We start from the raw sequence: 20,227 nt of genomic DNA on the forward strand, positions 1-20,227 counted from the left end.
CTGGGATCACTACTCATCTGGTAGAGATGGAGGTGTTTTCACCGCCCCCCCCTTTTATTCCAAAGTCAGCCCGTCAGTAAAAAAATAAAATAAAATAAAATAAATAAAAGGTAAAATAAAAACCAGAAAGTAAAATGGTTGTTACCAGGGACTAGGGGTGTAAGAATAGGTGAGATGATAACTTAGATATTTGCAACTAGTGTATTAAAATGTTCTTGGAGATCTAATGCACAGTGTACTGACTATAGACAACAATAATCATCAAATTTCCTAAGATACTAGAATTTCATTTATTCCCACCACAAAAAAAGAAATGGTAATTATATGATGTGATAGAAGTGCTAAAACTATCACTACAAGGTCAATCATACTGCAATATATAAATATATCAAATCAATATGTTGTACATCTTAAATTTACATGGTGTTATATATCAAACATATTTCAATAAAAATAAATTTATGATTTTAATCTCTTGTTTTTGTGTCATTTATTACAGGGGTCTCAGTCAGGAACTCAGAGGGTAGAGGAAAAGTGAACCCCCACAAGTTTCCATGTTCTTCATCCCTGAAGACGTCTCTCACACAGCTGCTTTGTTATTTTCAGAGGCTCTCTTTCTCCAGGAATTTTCCATCCTTTCCTGTTTGAGGTCAAAACACTCTCTGATATCACAAAGGGGTGAGGATGACACCTCATGTTGACTGACATGTTGGGGCAGCCAGATGCAGAACATTGGCCAGGACCCCCTCTGAGGAGTCCCGTGTCCTGCCAGTCATCTTTCTCTTCACTTCCTGTGCCTCTATTTCTCTCTTCTTCCCTTCTCCTTTCTTCCATGTCACTCTCCCCTAGTCCCCTTTGTGGTCACTGCTGGGGAACATCACTACAGAACACAGGATCTTTAAGTGGATTTTTTAGCCACAGCACCTCCTCCCAAGCCCCCACCCTCTGATGTCACTAAGTTCTTTTGTTACTGAACCCAGCCAGTGAGGGAGAGGGGGCCCTATGGCTCGCAGCCTACCAAGAAAAACTCCACAGAGTTCAGTGGAAAGGAAAGAAATCTTTTATTTAACAATCATATAATTTAAAATAATGGCAAGTTTCTGCCTCAAAGCCTGTTTCCTCTGAGACACCTAAAGAAAATCACCTGCCACCCGCTGCCAACTCAGTTCAAGGTTGTACCAGGAACCTCTTCTCCCACCTCAAAATATCCAAAACGCAGGTGACTCGGCTGGTCTTCAGTCACTTTTCAGCTTCGGGCATCTTTCCAAGTCTGTGTGTCCAGGCACCCTACTCAACGTATACTGTCCCCTTCCTCCAGTGCTGCCTTCAAGTGTCTGGGGGCCTTCTCAGACAGAACCCAGATAACACAGCTCCAGCTGTCACTGCATCCCTCGATGCCAAGCCCCGACTCCCACTGGTTTGAAGGCCCTGCCTGGGCTGGAGCTGGTGGAGCGGTCAGCAGGAAACCGCTGCTGACTGGTCCATGGCCTGCCCCTCCACTCTTCCGGTTTCTGAGGCCCAGGGCCCAGGGACTCCAGCCCAGGGCAGCTGGAAAGGAGATGAGATAAAAACGAAACTGGCATTACTGCGTAATCTTTTTAAAATACTTCCCCCATAATCCTTTGCATGACCAGGGTGACACATATTTGCGCAACTCCACCCCTCTCCCATTCTGTGGGTGGTCCCGTTACACTTCTCCATGTCTAGAATTTTAGCAGTTCAAAAATGTCATAGTAATAACACACAAGGTCTGACCTTTTGGGATTGGCTCTTTTTCCACACAGCCTAAATCCTTTGAGATCCAGTTAGGTGGTGGTCTGTCAGTAACTCCTATTTTATTGCTCTTGGATCTCCCCATGGGGATGTATCACAATCTAATTTTTCACCCCTTCGAGGGGACATCTGTGCTGTTTCCAGTTCTCTGTGGCCTGAAATAAAGCTGCTGTGAACATTCATGCACAGTTTTCATGTGAACTTAAGTTTTTTCCTCTGGGGTCAGTGCCCAGGGGTGCAGAGGCTGGGTCCCGTGGTGCACATGTTTGATTTATGAGAGATGCCTCAGTCAGTGCACACAACCACAGGTTTCTCTCTATCTGCACCAGCATTTGGGGTCGTCACTTTTCAATGCTCCCACCGCTCCTCTAGGTGTGTTGTGATGTGTCATTAGGGTTTTAATTTGCCTTTCCCTCATGGCTAACCACGTGGACTCTTTCACAGGCTTATCTTCCTTCTGTATCTCCTCTTCAGTATAATACTGGGCATTTCTTCTACTTATTTTCTAATTGGACTGTTAGATTTTTAAAAATAAAAATTATATATAAATATTTAAATGTTTATATTTAAACATATTAATTTAAATACATTAAACACTTAAATATATGTGTTACGGAAACAGGGGAGTCCAAAAACAAACCCCAGAGTTTGCGGCTGGGAGATAGGGAAAAGGAAGCAGCTTTCAGGATGCCTTTGCATGCCTGGGGCTAGTGGCTGGAAACTTTGTTGCACAAAGATCCGCTTTGAAACTTCCAAGGCTCAGGAAGTTGGGAGGGGTCTTGGACTGTGGGATGGTACAGAAGGAGCCTACAGAGCCTGCGTCAGGTTCTGTGAATGGTCACAGCTGTTTGCAACACCCACTGCGGCAGAAGATGCAGTCAGGGATATATAAGCAGCTGCGGACATTTTAGCTCACGTGCTCCCTCCATGTGGCTTGGAGGAATGGGTCTCTCCAGGCTGCTTTAAGGGAGGCCTCTAGGCTGCTTTAAAATGTGCTCCCTCCAGGCTGCTTTAAGGGCCTCTTGCCATGTGGTTTTGAGAAGGAAAGGAGATCCATGTGGTTTGCAGGAAGAAGGCAGTTTACAAGGAGGTTGAGAATCCAGGCGGTTCTGCACTGAGAGCTGGAGGGCACCACAGCACAGAAAGGACCTCCCCAATCAGAACTGAGTGATTGGCAGCTACTGGTAAAGCTGAACTGTGCCTAGGAAGTAGGGAAACGGTGTTTCTGACTTTCCTAAGACTGGCCAGGTCTGGGAAGGGGAGGCAGAACTATGTGCAAATAAACAACTCTTTTTCTTTTCACTAAACTCTGGTATTGAGAGTTATAATTCTGGCAGCGGGCAATTGGGCCCCTAACTAAACAGCCCGTGGGTTTTGTTTCAATCGGAGCAGCCCAAGGGGTTCTGTTACATATGTAAATGTATACACATTTATATATTTAAATAGAAGTCCTTGATAAAATATATAGTTTACATATTTCACCCACTGTAGCTTGTCTTTCATGCTCTTAGCAGTCTTTCACACAGAAAAAGTTTTTAATTTTGGTGAAGTCCAATTTATAACTTTTTGTGGGGGTTCAACTGAGAACTCTTTGCCTAGTTCTAGGCCTTAACAATTTTATTGTATTTTTTTCTAAAATATGACGTTTTACATTTAAGTCCGTGATCCACCATTTTCAATTAATTTTTGTGCAATGTGTGAGATTTAGGTCGAGGTTCATGTCGTCCAGATGCTCCAGCAACATTAATTGAAAAGGCTCTTTCTTCCATTCAATTGCCATTGTACACCTATCAAAGATCAACTGGGAATGAAATTTGCTTAAGGTAGATCTTAAGTGGTTTTTAAAGAGTTAACTATGTGAGGTGGTGGATGCATTAATTATCTTGGTCTTGGTAATCATTAAACAGTGTATATGTGTATCAAATCATCAGTGTACACTTTAAATATATACAATTACATTTGTCAGTTATTCCCCAGTGAAGTTAGAAAAAATTAAAACATCAGCTGGGTCTATTTCTGGGTCTCTGTTTTCTTCCATTCGTCTGTGTGCCTATCCCCTCCATTGATAATACACAGTTTTGATTTCTGTAGCTATGTAGTAAGTTTTGAATTTTGTTAGACTAATTCTGCTCAGTCCATTATTCTCTTTCAAAATTGTTCTAGATATTCTATTTTATTTGCTTTTCCATATACATTTTATAATAATTTAGTTTATATGAACAAAAAACCTCTTTCTGGGATTTTGACTGCATATAAACCCAGAAACGCAGTATGTGTCTCCTTATTTAGAGATTTGAATGCTTTCATCAGTGTTGTGTGGTTTTCAGTATACAAGTTCTGGGCATGTTCTGTTAGATTTACACCTGAGGGTTTTTATAATATTTTTTGTGGTTGTACGTAGTTTTGTATTTTTAATTTTGGTGTCTATTTGTTTATCACTAGAGTATAGAAATGCAATAGATATTTTTATGTTTACCTTGTATGAATTCAATTATTCTGGGAATTTTCTTCATAGAAAATTAAGTCCTCTGCAGATAGACACAGTTTAATTTATTCCTATCTGATTCTTACGCCTTTTATATTCTTTGCTTGTCTTATGAACTGGGTAGACCTCTTAAAGCCTTATATTGAATAAAACTGGTTAGCTCAGACATCCTTGCTTTGTTCTTAATAGCAGGGAAAACTTTCAGCCTTTCATCATTAAGCATAATGTTAGCTGTAGTTTTTTTGTATATGTTCTTTATTAACTTGAGGAAGCTCCTCTTTCAATTCCTGTTTTCCAGAATCCTTATTAAAAAAGGATGTTGACTTTTATCAAATACTATTTCTTCATTTTTTATGTGATCATTCTTTTTTAGCCTATTAATCTGGTGAATTACATTAACTGATTTTTGAATACTGAAATACAAAAAGGCTTGCTTCTCTAAAATAGATCCAATTTGGCCATGTTTTATAATTCTTAAATATTATTGTTAGATTCTATTGGAAAAAATTTTAAAATTTTTGAGTCTACATTCATGGGTCTACATTCATTAGTCTGTAGTTTCTTGTTGTTTTTTTTTTTTAATTATTGGTACTCTCTTTGCTTTTGGTATCAGGATAATACAGTAGTCCCCCCTTAACTGTGGGTTTGCTTTCCACAGTTTCAGTTCCTGCAGTCAAACACAGTCAGAAAATATTAAATGGAAAATTCCAAAAACAAACAATTCATAAGATTTAAATTACATGCCATTCTGAGTAGCATGTGAAATCTCACACCATCTTGCTCTGTCTTACCCAGGATGTGAATTATCCCCTTGTCCAGAACGTCCACAATGTGTGAGTATATAGTCCCACCATTAGTCACTTAGTAGGCTTCTCCATGATCATGGTACAGAGAAATCTGATTAAGATCACTGGAGACAAGTAGGAGGGGTTGTAGGAGGAGTTTGCCGAGCCAATAGAAGGCAGTCTAGGCGGGATTGGCTGAGAAGCTGAAGCCTCCAGAACCAATGGAAATAAAAAGAGGGCTGGATCTTTGGCTCATGAGCTTTTCTGGCTCCGGCTCTGGCTCCGGCTCCGGCTCTGGCTCCGGCTCCGGCTCTGGCTCTGGCTCTGGCTCCAGCCCTCAGGTTCACTCTCAAGCTCACTCTCTTAGACTCTTCTTCCTCAAGGAAAACTTGATGATCATGCTGCAGCTGCCTGCTGTTTCCAGTGGACAGTATTTTGTATGGGAAGGAATTCTGGGCACAGCCTAGGATCTGGCTGGCCTGGCAGAGGGAGGCAGGTTTATTCTTTGGGTGTTCTAGAGGGGATTAGCTCTGAGGCAAAAGCCTGCCATTCTTTAATTGTGTAGCTTTTGTGTATTATGTTGTTTTAGTTTGTAAACTAACCCTATAGAAACTAATAGGGGGGATTCAGCTTCTCAGCCAATCGTGTACTAGGCTGTTTACCATGGCCTCATGCAACCTCCTCCCACATGCCTTCTCTTCTCCTCCCCAGTGACCTGATAAGATATCTCTGTATCAAAAGAATAAGAGAATTCTTCAGAACTAAATGAAATGGAGGCAAGCAAATTACCACATAGAGTCTGGAGTAATGATTATAAGGATACTCAACAGCATTAAAAAAAGACATTGAAACCATGAAAAGGAACCAGTCAGAAATAAAGAATGCAATATCTGAAATAAATAGTACTCTGGAATGAATAAACAATAGGTTAGACGAAGCAGAGGATCAAATCAGAAATTTGGAAGACAAGGTAGAAAAAAAAACACACAGGCAGAGCAGCAAAAAGAAAAAAAAATTTAATGAGGAGAGCTTAAGAAACATTTTGGACACTATGAAGCATAACAACATCAGCATCATGGGAATGCCAGAAGAAGAGAGTGAGCAAAGGATCAAGAACCTATTTGAAGAAATAATGACCAAGACTTCCCTGTTTGAAGTCTGGTGAAAGAAAAAGACACACAAGTCCAGGAAGCTCAGAGAGTGTGATTTCTCAAGAGAAACTTCTCAGGCCAGAAAAGAGTGGCATGAAATATTCAAGGTGATAAAAAGTAAGGACCTACAATCAAGGCTACTTTACCTAGCAAGACTATCATTTAAAATTGAAGGAGAAATAAGGAGCTTCCCAGACAAGAAAAAGCTAAAGGAGTTTGTTAATACCAAACCAGTACTGCAACAAACGTTAAAGGGCTTGCTTTAAGAAGAGGAAGAAGAAAAAGAGAAAGAAAGAAAAAAAAAAACAGAGGAAAATAGTCTAAAAATAAAATGGCAGTAAATACATATCTATCAAAAATCACCTTAAATGTAAATGGCTTAAATACTCCAACCAAATATGTAGGGTAGCTGAATGGATAAGAAAACAAGAACCAGAACTTCTGGCCAAAATGGAGGCCTAGATAGACATGCTGCATCTTCCTCCACAACTAAGAAAGAATACAACTACCTCAGGACTGGAGATGGCCAGGGGTCCCAGGGGGTTGAGCTGGAAGCCCAGAAGACAGGGATGTGGAGAGGGGATGTTCCTCCATGTGGGTGGGAAGGGCAGGGCCGGGGCTGGGAGGACTCAGGGTGGTGATGACAGTGGCAGCAGGTGGCAGCAGGCCAGTAGAAAGTGAAGTCACACATTTTAAAAAGTAAGGAGGGACACCTGGGTAGTACTCCCAGCACCAGACCAGACTGGGAAGCACACAGTTCCAGCACTGGGGAAAGTAAAGCTTCATTGCTTCTGACTGTGCAAACCAGTGGGGATTGGGGCGGAGGAAGGAACTGCCAGTCTCTCAGCAGAGTCCACTTGTTTAAAGGGCTCCCATGGTCCTAGAACATCCATAGACACACCCACTCTGGGAATGATGGCCAGGACAACAGGTAAAGAGGTTCCAGTCCCATACAGAAGTGGGATAAGTACATGGAAAAGGAGAAAGTGCTGAGCAAGCTGCATTGTTCCCTCTCAGTCTCCTCCACATACAGCACCACAATGTGGTGAAATGGGTTGCCCATACTGATGAATACCTAAGGATCTGCCCCATACCATGTAACAGGTGTGACAGCTCTACCTAAGACACAGAAGCAAACAAACACAGGAACCTTTCAAGATGAGGAGACAGAGAAGTATCACCCAAAAGAGGGAATAGATCAAGGTTCCAGTGGGAGAAGTAAGCGACGAGGAGATAGCCAACATAACAGACAAGGAGCTAGCAACCTAACTGACACAGAATTGAAAACACTGGAGATAAAGATGCTCACAGACTTGACAGATATCCTTAAGTACAGCAAACACATAAGGGAGGAAGTGAAGGCTATGCAAAATGAAACGAAGGAAAATCCACATAAAACCAATGGTGAAGAGAAGGATGTCAGGGTTCAAATCAATGATTTGGAATGCAAGGAAGAAAAAAAGTCAACCAGTACAGAATGAGGCAACAAGAATTGAAAAAGTATGAGGAGAGGCTTAGGAACCTCTGGAACAACTTTAAACGTGCCAACATCTGAATCATAGGGGTGCCAGAAGGAGAAGAGGAAGAGCAAGAAATTGAAAGCTTATGTGAAAAAATGAATAAAAACTCCCCAAATTTGTTGAAGAAAATAGACACACAAGTCCAGGAAGCACAGAGAGTCCCAAACAAACTAGACCCAAAGAGGACCACACCAGGACACATCATAATTAAAATGCCAAAGGTTAAAGATAAAGAGAGAATATTAAAAGCAGTAAGAGAAAAGCAGAGTTACATACATAGGGGTGCCTATAAGACTATCAGCTGATTTCTCAAAAGAAATTTTGCAAGCAAGAAGGGACTGGCAAGAAGTATTCAATGTGATGAAAAGCAAGGATCTACAACCAAGAGTACTTTATCCAGCAAAGCTATCATTTAGAATGGAAGTACAGATGAAGTGCTTCCCAGACAAGGTAAAGCTAAAGAAATTCATCATCACCAATCCATTATTATATGAAATATTAAAGGAACTTATTTAAGAAAAGGATCAAAACTATGAACATTAAAATGACAACAAACTCACAACTATCAACAACTGAATCTAAAAAATAAAAACAAAATCAAATGAAGCAAACCAGAATAGGAACGAAATCATAGGTATGGGGATCATCTGGAGTGTTATAAGCAGGAAGGAGGAAGGGGAAGAAATGGGGAAATTGTACAGGGATTAAGAAGCACAATTGGTAGGTACAAAATACACAGGGGGATGTTAATAATAATATGTAAAAGGGTGAAGCCAAAGAACTTACATGCAGGACACATGGACATGAACTAAAGAGGGTGGGATTGCTGGAGGGGAGGGGTGTACTGGACAGTGGGGAGCAAAAGAAAAAAAATAGGACAACTGTAACAACATAATCAATAAAATATATTTTTAAAAAAGGAAAAAAGAAAACAAGAACCATATATATGCTGCCTCCAAGAGACCGATGTCAGTTGAAAGATACACACAGACTAAAAGTAAAGGAATGTAAAAAGATATTTCATGCAAATAGAAAGGAGAAAAAGCTGGGGTAGCAGTACTTATATCTGACAAAATAAAACTTTAAAACCAAGGGTATAATTAGAGACAAAGAAGGACACTACATAATGATAAAGACAACAATCCAATAAGAAAATATAACCCCAGTAAACATTCACGCACCCCACAAAGGAGTACCTAAATATGTAAAACAAATGTTGATGAACATAAAAGGAGAGATCAACAGAAATACAGTCACAGTTGGGGACTTAACACCCCATTGACTTCAATGGTTCGATCTTCCAGACGGAAAATCAACTAGGAGACAGCAGCCTTAAATGACACACTAGATTAAATAGATTTAATTGATATCTTCAGAGCATTTCATCCCAAAGCAGCAGAATATACATAGTTTTCAAGTGTACATGGAATGTTTTCTAGGATAGACCACATGTTAGGACACAAAACAATTCTCCATAAGTTTAAGAAGATTGACATCATATCAACATCTTCTCTGACCACAATGCTATGAAACTAGAAATCAATCACAAGAACACTGAAAAACATGCACAGACATGGAAGATAAATAAGATGTTAGTAAACAATGAATGGGTCAACAACCAAATCAAGGAAGAAATCAAAAGATACCTTGAAACAAATGAAAATGAGGACTCAACAATCTAAAATCTGTGGGACAATGGGAAAACAATCCTAAGAGGGAAATTCATAGCATTACAGGCCTCTCTCAAAAGACAGAAAAGGCTCAAATAAACAATCTAATTTCACACTTAAAGGAACTTGAAAAAGAACAACAAATAAAGACCAAAGTGAGTAGAAAGAAGAAAATAATAAAAATCAGCAAAGAAATAAACAAAATAGAGTATACAAAATGATACAAAAGATCGATGAATCCAAGAGCTGGTTCTTTGAAAAGGTAAACAAGATTGATAAACCTTTAACCAAATTCATCAAGAAAAATAGATAAAGGTACCAAATAAATACAACCAGAAATGAAAGAGGAGAAATAACAAGTGACACCAAAGAAATACAAAGGAATATAAGAAAATATTATGAACAACTATATGCCAACAAACTAGAGAGCCTAGATAAATTCCTAGAAACATACAGTCTTCCAAAAATAAATAAGGAAGGATCAGAAAATCTGAATAGACTGGTTACACCCAGTGAAATTGAAGCAGTAATAAAAAAAAAAATCTCCCAACAAACAAAAGCCCTGGACTGGATGACTCACAGGTGAATTTTACCAAACATTCAAAGAACTAACCTCTCCTTCTCAAACTATTTCATGAAATTCAAGTCTCCCAAACTCATTTTATGAGGCCAGAATTATCCTAATTCCAAAACCAGAAAAAGACACTACAAAGAAAGAAAATCAGAGGTCAATATCCCTGATGAACATAGATGCTAAGATCCTCAAGAAAATATTAGCAAATGGAATACAGCAATGCATCAAAAAAATTATACACAATGATCAGGTGAGATTTATTCTGGGAATAAATACAATACAATACATGCGATACACCACATAAACAAAATGAAGGCTAAAAACCACATCATCAAATCCATAGATACAGTAAAAGCATTTGATAAAATCCAGCACCCTTTTATGATTTAAAAAAAAAAAAACAAAAACTTTCAGCAAAGGGGGATTACAGGGAACATACCTAAATGTAATAAAGGTCAAATATGACAAACCCACTGCCATCATCATAATCACAGGCAAAAACCACATGTGTTCTCCTTAAGATCTAGAATGAGACAGAGATGTCCACTTTCACCACTCTTATTCAACATAGTATTGGAATTCCTAGCCATAGCAATCAGGCAAGAAGAAGGAAAAAAAAGACATCCAAATGGAAAGGAAGAAGTAAAGCTGTCTATTTGCAGATGGCATGATACTGTACATAGAAAATTCTGAAGATTCCACCAAGAAACTACAGGAACTGATAAATAAGTTCAGCAAAGTAACATGATGTGGAGAAAGGGCAACATTTTTTCCACTGTAGGTGGGAATGCAGACTGGGGCAGCCACTGTGGAAAGTAGTATGAAGGTACCTCAAAAAGTTAAAAATGGATCTGCCTTTTGACCCAGTGATCCTACCTCTGGGAATATATCTGAAGGAACCCAAAACACTAATTCAAAAGAACATAAACTCCCCTTTGTCCATTGCAGCATTATTTACAATTGCCAAAATATGGAAGCAGCCCGTGTCCATCAATAGATGAGTGGATAAAACAACTATGGGACATTTACACTATGGAATACCTACACAACCATAAAAAAAAAAAAAAAAAGAAAGTTTTACCCTTTGTAACAGCATGGATGGACTTGGAGAACATTATGCTAAGTGAAATAAGCCAGTCAGAAAAATATAAATACCATATGATTTTACTCATATGTGGAATCTAATGAACAAACTAAACTAACAAGGAAAATGGGAACAGACTCATAGATGAAGAGCAGGATGATAGCTAGTGAGAGGGTAGGTTAGGGGGTGGAGGGATTGAGGAAAAAGGACTCATGGACATAGACAACAGTGTAGTGATTGCTGGGAGAGGAGGGTATAAGGGGACTAAATGATGATGGGGAAAAAATACAGTCAAGATTAAATTTTAAAAAGCTTCTGTATACCAAAGAAACTATCATCAAAATAAAAAGAGAACCCACTGTATAGGAGAACATGTTTGCCAATGATACATCTGTTAAGGGATTAATTTCCAAAATAGACATACAATCCAAAGAGGACATACAGATGGTCAACAAACATGAAAAAATGCTCAACATCACTAACCATCAGAGAGATGCAAATTAAAACGACAGCGAGATATCAACTCACACCTGTCAGAATGGCTACCATTAATAAGTCAACAAACAAGTGCTGACAAGTATGTGGAGGAAGAGAACCCTACTGCATTATTGGTGGGAATGCAGACTGGTGCAGCCACTGTGGAAAGCAGTATGGAACTGCCTTTTGACCCAGTGATCCCATTGTAGGAATATACCCTAAGAATCCTGAAATACCAGTCAGATAGAATTTATGCTCCTCTTTGTTCACAGCATCATTACTCACAATAGCTAAGATCTGGAAACAATCCTAGTGCCCATAGATAGATGAGTGAGTAAAAAAGCTGTGGTATATTAAAAAAAGAAAGAAACTAATAGAGGAAATGACAGGAGAACCCACGTGTTAGTTTAGCCTTAATTGATAGGCTTGAGTAATTAAAGCTGTGACTTGATAGGCTTAAGTGACTGCTTTTGAATAAAGATTCCCTTTTTTTTTCTTTTTTTGTTCTTTGCACCCGCCTCCCCCAGCAATCCCCCCCAAGTCCATGCCCATGAGTCGTACATACAAGCTCTCCCGCTTCACCCTTTCATATATTCTTCTTCTTCTTTTAAATAAATAAAGGATTAGTTAATTATTTTAACAATAAAAAATAACAATCCCTTCCTCTCAGACTTAAGACCCTTTATAATCTTATAAAGGACAATGGGCGAAGGTCTCGAGCTCCTCTAGCTGCTTCAAGCTGGACATGGTCATCGTCCTACCTACCCTTGGGTCAAGAAATCCCTAATAAGAGTGGGGCTGTGGAAGGGAGGGTGGCCTTCCCACACGGGGAAGGATCATGCAGACTCCAGGTCAGTTGGCTGTCCCCGGACAACGGTGTGCTTGATTTAACAGGCTGGCATACTTGTTGTATTCTGGGGGCAACAGATTTGGCAACAGGGTTAAAAGACATCATTCAATCCATAACCACTAGATGACAAAAGGCAGGTATTAATTTTTCAATGTCCCACATTAGGGAAAAAAAGGGCTTCTTTGAAGGAAGGTGTGCCAGGCACATCTCACCTATCCAAAACCCTTTTGCCCATTATACTTAGTTTGGGCTGGGGGAAATATTTTAGGTTTCCCCCCTCTCAGACCTCTGGACTCTTTCTGTCTAAGCCATTAGGATAGAAAGGAGATTCCCTTTCTTTATTATCAAACCTTTGCCTCTGGAATTTTGCCTAGAGGGTGACGGTGGGCAGTGGGACCCCAATTGCTATTCAGTAACAATCAGATTGACTGTCATGGTATCACAGTGCTAGTGTTCAAGTGAGCTTTGTTTTACTTAATAATGACCCCAAAATGCAAGAGTAGTGAGGCTGGCAATTCAAAGATGTCAAGGAGCTTAAAAGTGCCTCCTTTAAGTGGAAAATGAAAGTTCTTGACTAAAGGAAAGAGAAAAATCATATGCTAAGGGTGCTAAAACTTAGAGGAAGAATGAATATTCTATGTATGATATTGGGAAGAAGGAAAAAGATATTTTTGCTAGTTTTGCTATTACACCTTGATCTGCTGAAGTAACAGCTACGGTACATGACACGCACTTAGCGAGCTGAAAAGGCATTAGCTTTGTGGTTGGAAGATGCCATCAGAAAACAAGTTCCACTGAAGGCATGGTGCATGTATGAAGACCTCAGCTAAGGATGCCTGGAACAAGTGACCACATTCATTAACTTTTATTACAGTTTTTATTATAATTGTTTGATTTTATTATTAGTTGTTAGTCTCTTATTGTGTTTAAGTCATAAATTAACCTTTATCATATGTATGTATATCTAGAAAAAGTCATATTATTTATAGAGTTCTATATTATTCATGATTTCAGTCCTCCGCTGGGGGCCCTGCGGGCAACAGGGACAGTGAACTGGGAAATGATCTTTCCTATTTTCAGCAAGAGACTGTGTAAAACTAGTATTAGACTATCTTTAAATCTTTGGATCCTTCTGGGCCTGGAAATCTCTTTTTCAAGAGTTTTTAAATCATGAATTAAATTTATTTGTTATAGGACTGTTCATATTGTCAATTTCATTTTGTTTGGCTTTGTAGTCTTTGGTTTTCTTAGGAATTGGTCCATTTTTTTCAAGGTGTCAAATTTATAAGTGTAAGGTTGTTTGTATTCACTTACTATCTTTTTACTGACTATAGGATTTTTAGTGATATTCTTTATTTTGTTCCTGACATTAGCAATTTGTGTCTTTTCTCTTTTTATTTGTCAGTCTTGCTAGAAGTTTATCATCTTTACTTATATTTTTGAAAAACTAGCTTTTTGTTTCACTGATTTTTCGCTATTACTTTCATACTTTTAACTTTATTGACTTCCTCTTTTATCTCTATTATTTCCTTCCTTCTGCTTGCTCTGGGTTTAGTTGGCTCTTCCATTTGAATGGCCTTCTCCCCTCCCTTTTCCTTCTCCAGCCTTATTGGATAGTTTAAAATTACATTTCTGTTTTCTGAGACTTGAGTTGCTTTTTCTATCTGACTTTTAAAAACTGATTACCTCAAATAAAACAGAGTTGTCTAAGTTATATAGTACACAAAAATACCATCTTGATTACTTTGAAAATGTATTTCTCTGAAATTCCTGAATAACTACAAATTATGCTTGCTATGAGCATAGATATTTACTCCAGGTTTTAGATTTAGTCATTCCTAAAACATGTGTTCTAAACCTTTGCCATCATCATCTGAATATCCAGCATCAATTCTGTGAAGTTGTTTCTGTTTAGGCTTTTATCTCAATTTCCCTCACAGACACATTAGCGTACATGTTTGTCTTTTTATTGTTTACTCCCACTCACTCTGTTCTATGTAGAGCCTGACACAGATATTACTTGATGTTATTTAATGGCTATTGAGGTCAGACAATCCAAGGCCATTATTATGCTAAAATTAAAGTTATTTATGTAAGCTCACAAACACTTCCAGAATTTATTTTTACCTCCTACATGGGAACATATTCAAGAAACCCAGAACAAGCTTACTGGTATAATTCAACTCTTCCCATTCATCAATCCCTATTCACCACAGGCACAGAAAGGGGGTTCTTTAACAAAGCATGGTTTTGACTCTTACTTAGGTTATTGATTTGAGACCTTTTCTCTTGTCTAATGTGAGTATTTAGTGCTATAAAATTCACTCTCGGTACTGCATTAACTACATCCTGTATGTTTAATATATTGTATTTTATTTTTATTTGGTTTTATGTATTTTTTTAAATTTCCTTTGAAACTTTTTTGATGTCTTTATTATTTAGAAGTATGTTGTTTAATTTCCAATTTTTTATAGATTTTTCTTGTCCCTTTCTGTTATTAATTCCTAGCTTGATACCATTATAGCCAAAGAACATATGTAATTTCAATTTTTAAAAACTTTGTAGGGGTTTGATTATGTTCCTAGATAAGTCTGTCTTGGTAAATGTTCCACATACTAATGGTGCTGGATAGTTCTATTCATGTCATTTTAACTTGTTGATAGGTTGCATTGTTCAGATCTTCTACATCCTTGCTGATCTTTTGTCTAATTGTTCTATCAGTTACTGAGAGAAGGGTGTTAAGATCCTCAACTATAATTGTGGATTTATGTATTTCTTCTTTGAGCCCATTCAGTTTTTGCTTCATCTGATTTGAACCCCTATTGTTTGATGCATACACACCTAGGACCATTATATCTTCCTGGTAGATTGATACTTTTATCATTACATGATGTTCCTCTTGGTCTCTAGTAATTATTTTTGTTACTATGAAGTCTAATTTAACTTATGTGAATGTAAGTACTCCTAATTTTTAGAATTAATGTTTGCATTGCCTTTTACTTGGTATGTTTAGACTATTTACATTTAAAGTAATTTTAATATTTTAAGCTTGTTTGTTATTTTGTATTCTGTTTCTTTCCTCTCCTTTTTGTTCTCTTTGTGTGGGGGGTGCTGGTGGTTACTAGAATATTTTTATCAGATTCCATTTCATTTACTTAGTGTTTTTAATTGTATGCTTATATAGTTTTATTAGTTATTCTCTGAGTGTGTGTGGGAGCGTGTATAATCACAGACTATTGGCATCAACATCTTACTACATTATGTGCCTTTTAAATATTATTACCTTAAAAACAGAGATGCTTCCAAAGTTATTCTACAAAGTCAACATTACCCCAATAACAAAACCAGTCAATGACATTACAAAAAAAGTAAATTAGGTAGGTAGAAGCAAAACTCACTGTTAGCAGATGACATAATATTATCTATACAAAACCTTAAAGACTCCACCAAAATTTATGAAATAAATGAATTTAGTAAAGTTTCAAGACAAGAAATCAGTTGTGCTTCTATACTTCAATAACAAATGATCAGGAGAAATTAAGACAACAATCGCATCTACAATGGCATCAAAAATCACAAAATAGCCCTGATGAATGTGGCTCAGTTGGTTGGGGGTTGTCCCAAAAGGCAAAAAGTTACCAGTTTGATTCCCAGTCATGCCATTGCAGGTTTGGTCCCCAATCAGGGTGTGTACAAGAGGTAACTGGTTGACAGCCAACTGATCAATGTTTCTCTCCCTTTCTTTCTCATACCCTTCCTCTTTCTAAAAATAAAGTATTATTTTAAGTATAAAATACCTAGGAATAAATCTAATCAAAAAGGTGAAAGACATATTCTGAAAACTGTAAGACATTGAAAAAAAGAAATTGAAGAGGATACAAGCAAATGGAAGGATATATCTTGCTCATGGAGTGGAAGGATTAATACTTTTTTAAAGGTCTTTACTACCTAAAGCAGTCTAGAGATTCAGTGCAATCCCTATTAAAATACTAATGGCACTCTTCTCAGGACTAGAACAACTAATCCTAAAATTCATATGTAACCACAAAAGACCCTGAATAGCCACACAAAAAAAATTTTTTTTGAGAGGAGAACAAAATGGGAGGTATCATGCTGCAAGATTTTAACTATACCAATGGGCTACAATAATCAAAACATCATGGCACTGGGATGTGGGAAGAAACTTGGGTCCTTGAGGAAACCTAGAGAAGGGAAGAATATGCAAGCTCCACACAGTGCACCTGGATGGAATAGATTATATTTTCCCAAACGAGGAAATGAAGGTGAATAAAAACGACGTTATTCCAGGGGGGGAAAAAAAAAAGACAGATATGTAGATCAAAGGAATAGAATAAAGAGCCCAGAAATAAATCCTCTCTTATATGGTCAATGAATCTATGACAAAGGAGGCAAGGACAAGTTATCTGAAAAAGAAGAAAAAATGATTTTTTACAATAGCATTAAAACAATGAAATAGGACTAAATTTAACCAAAGACATGAAAGATTTGTACTCTGAAAACTACTAGACATTGATAAAAGAAAGTTAAGAAGAGATAAATAAATAAAAAGATAGCCTGTGTTCATGAATTGGAAGAATTAATATTGTTAAATATAGTACCCAAAGCCACTTATAGATTCAACGGAGTCCTTATAAAGATTCTAATTTAATTTTTACAGAAGTAGGAAAATAAATCCTAAAATTTGAGTGAAACAACAAAGGATCTGTAATAACCAAAGAAATCCTGTGAAATAGAATGAAGCAGGATGCATTACACTTCCTGACTTCAAGCTATATTCTAAAGCTATAGTAATAAAAATGGCATGGGGAGGTATTTCCTGCCTGTCAAAGGGAGGTCACCACCACGTTTTCGGTCCCAGAGGTGAGTCAGCCCTGCACTCCCAAGACCCCTCCGAGCCTTGTTGGCCTAAGCATGGGACTAGTCGCTACCTAGCCAGCTGTCTTGGGATGGAAAAGTTGAGGCCACAGGCAGAGGCTGAGAGGATGAGGGTGGAAGCCCTCTTCCCTGATCACCAAGCACCACTGTTACGTCCATCGGAAGCTCTGAGTCACTCTGACCTGGTGCCTGGGGATGTCCTCTGCAGTTTGTCCAGGAAACAGATATAATAGCACTGTCCCACCGCATTCTTTTCTACACCACCCCAGAATTTGGCAAGGGGAAGAAGGAGGGACTTCGTGGCCCCTCACAACATAGGCCCAACTACAAGAAAAAGAGATTACTGGTTCTTAGAACTTTCCATCTACTTACTTAGTCCTTAGAACAACTTTAGGAGTTATGCCTTCTCTGGACTCTGACCTTCCCCAGAAGGAGCAGCAGGAGAAAAGGACCAAGTTTCAAGAGGTGGTGACGTTCAAGGATGTGACTGAGGTCTTCACGCAGGAGGAGCTGGGGCTTCCAGGCTCTGTCCAGAGGGAGCTGTACCAGACACGATACTGGAGAACTTTTGGAACCTGGTCCCAGTGGGGGTGGCATCCCAGTTCCAGGCAGAAGAAAAGCTTTGGATAATGGAAAGAGAAACCCAAAGAAATGAGACTTCTGTCAACAAAAATCAAAATGAGGCAGAGCCTCATCAAAAAGTTGCCTTAAAGTACCTTTCACATGAAGAGCTGTCCTGCAGACAAATCTGGAAACAGGTTGCAAGTGATTTAACCAGGTTCTTCAGAGGGAGAGTTCCCAGTTTCTACAAGGTGAGTTTGATCAGATTCCTGAAAGTGAGAATGATAGAATGAATTATAAAGGAGATAGCTCCTGTTAAGCTGAAAATCAAGAGTTTTTCAATTTCGAAGATTCTTATGGGAATATATACCGGAGTGAGTCACAGAACCAGAGCACAGGTAAGCAAATTAATGTGAGAAATAACCTGCACGTCTGTGAAGCCTTCATGAAGAAATCACCACTTAGTGATCATATCAATATTGACACAGAACAGAAACCCCACAAACCTAACGACTGTGGCAAAAGCATGCTCTACTCAGCATTAACCCTGCAGAGAGGAACTCCACTGTGCAGTGAATGTGGGAAGGTCTTCAGTGACAGCTCAGTGCTTTTAGGTCACCAGAATGTTCACTCAGGGGGAAAATGCTCTGGTCAGAACTCCCCTCTGCAGACTCATCAGAGGAGTCACTCAGAAGAGGGACTTGCTAAATGTCATGATTCTGGTAATCGCTTTCATGAGAGCTCTTTCCATTCTCATCCTAATTGTGCAGGAGAGAAGTCCCACAGGTGTGACAGCTGTGGCAACGGATTCAGGAGCAACACAGGTCTTACCATTCACTACAGAACTCACACTGGAGAGAAACTTTATACATGTGAGGAGTGTGTAAGTGCTTTAGTCAAGAGTTCAGACTTTCAGTGCCATCAGAGAGTGCACACTGAAGAAAAGCCATACAAATATGAAGAGTGTGGCAAGAGCTTTGGTTTGAGTGTTAATCTTCATGTTCATCTGAGGGTCCACAGAGATGAGAAATGCTATAAATGTGAGGAGTATGGGAAGGGCTTTACTCAAGCTGCCCATTATCACCTCCATCAGAGTGGAGAAACCTTATAAATGTGATGTCTGGGGTAAGGGCTTCAGTCACAATTCACCATTAATATGCCATCAGAGAGTTCACACTGGAGAGAAACCCTACAAATTTAAGGATTGTGGGTAGGGCTTCAGTCAGGCTTCAAATCTTTAAGTTCATCAGAATGTTCACACTGGGGAGAAACGATTCACATGTGAAACATGTAGAAAGGGCTTCAGTCTTCAAAGCTTCAGACCCATCAGAGAGGCCACACTGGAGAGAAACCCTACAAATGGGATGCATGTGGTAAGGACTTCAGTTATAGTTCTAATCTTAAACTGCATCAAGGAATTCACACTAGACAAAAAACAAATGTGAAGAGTGTGGAAAGGGCTTCCATTGGAGACCTTCACGCTCATCAGAGGGTCCACTCAGGAGAGAAGCCCTATAAATGTGAGGAATGTGATAAGAGCTTCAGTCAGACCACAGACTTCCATGTTCATAAGAGAGTCCATACTGGAAAAAAAAAAGCCATACAGATGTGGTGTACGGGGTAAGGGTTTTAGTCAGCCCTTGGGCCTTTAGTCCCAACAGAGAGTCCACTCTGGGGAGAAGCCATACAAATGTGATGCCTGTGGAAAGGGCTTTAGATACAGTTGACAGTTTATATACCATCAGAGAGACCACACTGGAGAAAAACCTTACAAGAGTAACATGTGTGATAAGGACTTCAGTCACCGTTCTCGTCTTACATGCCATCAGAAAGTCCACACTGGTAGGAATCTTTAAGAATGAAAAATGTGTTAATGGCTTCAGTCAAGTTGTACATCTTCTAATTCTTGCTGGTGATAAACACTATAAAGTATTGAGAGTGGAAACGGGTTCCTTCTTCAGATGGAATCTCACACATCCATGAGAATGATGACCAGAACTGAGTAACAGGAATAGGATTCATATTCAGGGGAGAAATATGTTGTAACCCTCTTGATAAGATCCAATTTGCTATAAGTGATCTTTCATAATAAATAGATACCAAAAGGGAATGTGTGAAAAAGATCTACCATATGGAAAATAGTATGGAATCTTTTCAAAAAATTTAAAATGGAATCACGTTATGACCCAACAATTCTAGGTATTTATCTGTATGTCAGAGATATTTGCATTCCCCATGTTTGCTGTAGCATTATTCACAGTAGCCAAGACATAATAACAACTTAAATGTCCACTGATTGATAAAAAGATGAAGAAGATATAATGAATATATATTAAATAAAATATTATTCAGCCATAAAAAAGAAGGAAACCTTGTCATTTGCAAAATGTGGGTGGACCTT

At 38.6% G+C, this 20,227-nt stretch overlaps 1 pseudogene; it reads left to right on the top strand.

Annotated features, from left to right (window-relative positions):
• Positions 1 to 17,664: 17,664 nt before the first annotated feature.
• On the top strand, positions 17,665 to 19,682 carry LOC150000334 (uncharacterized; annotated as a pseudogene).
• Positions 19,683 to 20,227: the final 545 nt, after the last annotated feature.

Source organism: Furipterus horrens, unplaced genomic scaffold, assembly GCF_987537825.1.
Source record: "Furipterus horrens unplaced genomic scaffold, mFurHor1.1.pri manual_scaffold_10, whole genome shotgun sequence".
In the NCBI taxonomy this organism is placed as follows: domain Eukaryota; kingdom Metazoa; phylum Chordata; class Mammalia; order Chiroptera; family Furipteridae; genus Furipterus; species Furipterus horrens.